Raw genomic sequence first — 4,614 nt, forward strand, 5'->3', positions numbered from 1 at the left:
TCAGGGAATAAAGGCCCAGTCTCTATTCTTCCAGAGGAACACTTTTGAGGAGTTTCAACGTGGTTTCTCAGAGGATTCCACACAAGATTGTGCCTCAGTTTTTCATGGCAGTAAATAGCTGAGTACACAGATTGGCTTTTCTCCTTCCTTAAACAGACTTTCCTCCCTTCCCGACTCACTCCCTCTACTCCTTCACTCTTACTTCCTGGGATTACTTCTAAAACAAACCTCCTGAACCCCAGGTCTTGTCTCTCACTTGCTTTTAGGGGGAACCCACACTAAAATAGTCAATATCGTTCTCTTTATCTTTTATTCATTTTATTTGTCCATCATTGTCAAGTGCTGGTGATTCTACCATGGCTTTCAAATTAGTCTACTTTCTCCAAGCCCACTGCCTTTATCTTGGATTTAGACCACCATCAACTCTTACTTGGATAATGCTACAATCTTCTAATTGATCTCCTTGCCTTGTGAATTGCCCCTCACCAAATTGTTCTCCACAGGGAAGTCAGTGTGTGCTTTCTAAATGGACTGTCTGATCCTACTTACTCACTCATAAAAATCTTCAAATATTCCCCATCGTTTTTAACATAATGTCCTTAACATGATTTGCGAAGTCTTTTAGATCTGGTTTTCCTCCCCAGCTTTATCTCTCACTTCTCACTTGATAGACTAATCATATTAAGCTACTTTCAGGTCTCTGACCAGCCATGCAATCTCTCACCTCAGGGCCTTTGCACATGCTGCTCCCTCCTCTTGAAATGCTCATCTCCACTCCTCATTACCACTTTCATTCATCTTGCTGTTCCTAGTTGTATTGGTACTTCTCTTTAAAACCTCTGATGTTAATTATTTGGATAGAAGACCATCTTATGTGTTCTTAAAACATATTATGCTATACTTTAATTGCCTATTTATTGGTTTATGTGACAAATTGATTATAATTTTTGAGGTTACTATTTCCCATGGTGTCTCAAATATTTCACATATTTTAGGTGGTCAATAAATAAAATAAATAAATTAATGAATAAAATAAAAAATTTTAATAATATTACTAAAAAATTAACAAAAGAACCGGTAAACAAGTTTCAAATCATATAGAAAGAGTTGAAGCAAAACAGAGGATTAATAAATAGAAACTCTATAAAAATCTAGGACAAAAATTCTATCTTCAGAAATCTTTGATATCATGTGGTAACCGTGGATACACGCCTACTCAGATTTTTAAAAATCCATTGCTTGTCTACTGCCATGCCACCCTGAACAAGCCCGATCCCATCGATCTCGGAAGCTAAGTAAGGTCGGGCCTGGTTAGTACTTGGATGGGAGACCACCTAGGAAGACCAGGTGCTGTAGGCATAAAAACATAAAAAATAAGGGTTTGTAAGCTGACAAGGTCCTTGCAATCTGTGAGGTCGACGAAGGGTTGCCTTGCCTAAAAAATAATAATAATAATAAATAAATAAAATAAAATAAAATAAAATCCATTACTTAGAAAGCAAATTTTTAAGATTGTAATACAAAGAAGGCATTTTCAAGTGGAAAATTAAGTCAATTTCATAAATTAGTAAATTTTTTAATGACTTTTTAATGAAATCGCTCTAAATTTTTATCTCACCCAATGAAACAATAAGATACTAACAGGACTAGCCTTTCAATAAGACTAAGAAGTAAGCAAAATCTATTCCAAGCCTTTAACTCCATGATTTCTCATTCTGACCATGCTCTCCTCTCCCTTCCTCCACCCAAGGTTCTAACTCTAAAATCTGAAGCCTCTTGTGTCTGCCCACTGCCCTGGCCCTCAGCAAACCTGAGTTTTGCTGGGATGTCCTGGTGAACTGCCCTTCCCGGCTATCACCCATCTAAACACTGTGTAGTCACTCCCACTCCCCACCCATCCGCTTCATTGGACACAAACTAATACCTGCACTTGTACACACAAGCAGGAATTTGGGTCAGCTAAGGTGGAGAGATTAGCTTCCTGAGCCGTCTACGGGAAATATGTGGAGGCGTAGCCTTGAAGAACCTCACCAATCGCTCTGAATATGTGGTTTCCATCCAGGATGCCTTGAGAAGCCCTTTCTAGCAGGGAACCTATCATCAGGATGTCACTGCCACCAAGTAAAAGTTGGTTCCAGCATAATTCAGATAGTGTTCTTCTGTTCAAGACGAAGCTTTAATCTTCAGCAGCCTCCAAGCAGCAGAATGCCATTCTTCTCAAGAGAAGGGGCAGGTCAGGAAACATGCCACCCCACCACTAAAAACCCCTCAAGCTGTAGGAATACTGTCATCACTAAATCTTTGAGAAAGCTGCCACGATAATCAGTTCCCTAAAAACTCTGCATTTAAGACCGCACAATTACTTTGGTGCTCATTTTAGCAGGTAATAACTTTCACCAGAATTACTGGGTTTATTCTAAGGAGTAGCTAATGAAATCATACAAATTTTAAAAATACGATTTTGTCATTTTTTTCAACAAATGTTTTTGGAGTGCTTCTTATGTACTTGCCAGGCACTCTTCTATGTTCTAAAGGATCAATCAGTGAACAAAACAGACTAACATCCTTATCTTTTTAGAGTTCACATTTTATTGGAAAAGAATGAAAAAAACACGTAGGTCATTTTTAAAAACACTAATCATACAATGAGTCACTGGATAATTATTAAATATCATCTTCCTAAATAATTAAATTTAAAGATTTGAAAATATGTACACATAATGTTAAGTGGGGTGAAAAACTAGAATACAAAATTATATATACCATATATGATATATGATATAACTATATATGTATAACTTCTAAGTTTATAAAAAATAATTGAGGCATATATAAACATAGATAACTTCCAGATATAACTAGATATAGATTTAGGGAAAAAAGAGAGTATATACAGCATATACATACACTAACAGTTTCTAGTGTTATCTTTGGAGCAAGATTACCAATAATATTTACTTTCTTTTTAAATTTCTTTCTAAATTTTCATAATGAATATCTTTTCAATAATAGCAAAATAAACTACATTATGTAGTTTTAAATGCAAGAAAAGGCTAAGATGAAACTTTATTATTGCCAAAAGTTGGAGGCAAACAAGATATCCTTCACTAGATGAATGGGTAAACAAACTATGGTCCATCCAGACAACAATATATTATCTACTGATAAAAAAAAAAAAAAGAACTATCAAACCCCAAAAGACTTGAAGAACCTTAAATATGTATTGATAAGTGAACCTTAAATATGTATTGATAAGTGAAGCCAATCTGAAAAGGCTACGTACTATATGACTCCAACTGCATGACATTTTGGAAAGGAGAAAACTGTAGAAATAGTCAAAAGATCCATGTTGCCAGGGATTCAAGTAGACGAAAGGATGGATAGGCAGAGCAGGGAGGATTTGGGGGGCAACGAAGCCTTACTGGACGATACTGTGATGGTGGATAAATGTCATTTCATACATTGTCGAAACCCATAGAATGTGTAACACAAAGAGTGAACCTTAGTGTAAACTGCGGACTTTAGTTAATAATAATGTACCAATATTGGTTCATCGATTGTAGCACACACTAAGATAAAATGTTTGTAATAGGGGAAACTGGGGCACTGGGAAAGACCTTATGGAAACTTCGTATTTTCCACTCATTTTTCTGTAAATCTAAAATTGTTCTAAAATAAATTTATTAATTTTTATAAGAAATAGGTTAAGACGAACTCTTATCTTTTTGACCTTCCAGTGGTATAGAATTCAAAACACTGAACGAAACAGTGTCTCTCAGATTTTGGAAATTCAGAAATCAGTAAAATTTCCCTAAGAGTCAGAAAAAGACAGAGTTTTTCACTTTTCCTCTGTGAAGTAAGTACATTAGATATATACATGTGTGCACACATACACATACATATATACCCACTTACTGTCTCCACGATATTCTTTTAAAAGGACATTTTTACCACCTAAAACATAAAAGCGTAATCTTAAAATAAGAATGATTCCTTTAAATTCAATAAACTTGGCCTTATGAAAAACCTACTTCATTTTGTGACTTTTCTCATTTCACTATGCCTTTGGAAACATCTGTATTTCATGGGACAGGGGTGGGGGTGGAAATCACTGGTAACGGCCCAGTGTTTTTCCCAGCTACAACCCAGGAGTGGAGAAGAATGTGTCATAAAAGTCAGGACTCCTCAGCCTGGTCTTCCAGAGGCTGGAGAGTCAGTCTTCTGAAGTCAGCCATTCTTTAGCAATTGACTGGTTTTCATTTCGTTTCATTTCAAAATCATTTATCATGATTTATCATGATTTTGAAATCACATGTGCAAATGCATATGTGTATTAGTGAATTAGTTATCCAAGGTGGTCATTTTATTTGTTTATGTCCTTGAAGTTCTTACACCTGTTCCTGTGTAGCAGTACTGGGAGTGTATGTTCACAGCCCAGATCCCCCGGTAAAACCTTTAGAGTATGGTTCACTGCAGAATCAATGAGGCACTGATGGAGTACTGCCAGAGGAGACAGGTGTTGTTACTCACCAAAGATTTCAAATAAGTACTCCCTGAACCTCAGTGAGAAGAAGCTCAGAACTTCCAGATCCAGTACTGTGGTCCACTGCTTCC

General features: G+C 36.3%; 1 pseudogene; it reads left to right on the forward strand.

The window, feature by feature from the left end:
* Window positions 1-1,241: 1,241 nt before the first annotated feature.
* Window positions 1,242-1,359, forward strand: LOC112485743 (annotated as a pseudogene).
* The last annotated feature ends 3,255 nt before the right edge of the window (window positions 1,360-4,614 follow it).

Source organism: Pteropus alecto, unplaced genomic scaffold (genome assembly GCF_000325575.1).
Source record: "Pteropus alecto unplaced genomic scaffold, ASM32557v1 scaffold5, whole genome shotgun sequence".
In the NCBI taxonomy this organism is placed as follows: Eukaryota; Metazoa; Chordata; class Mammalia; order Chiroptera; family Pteropodidae; genus Pteropus; species Pteropus alecto.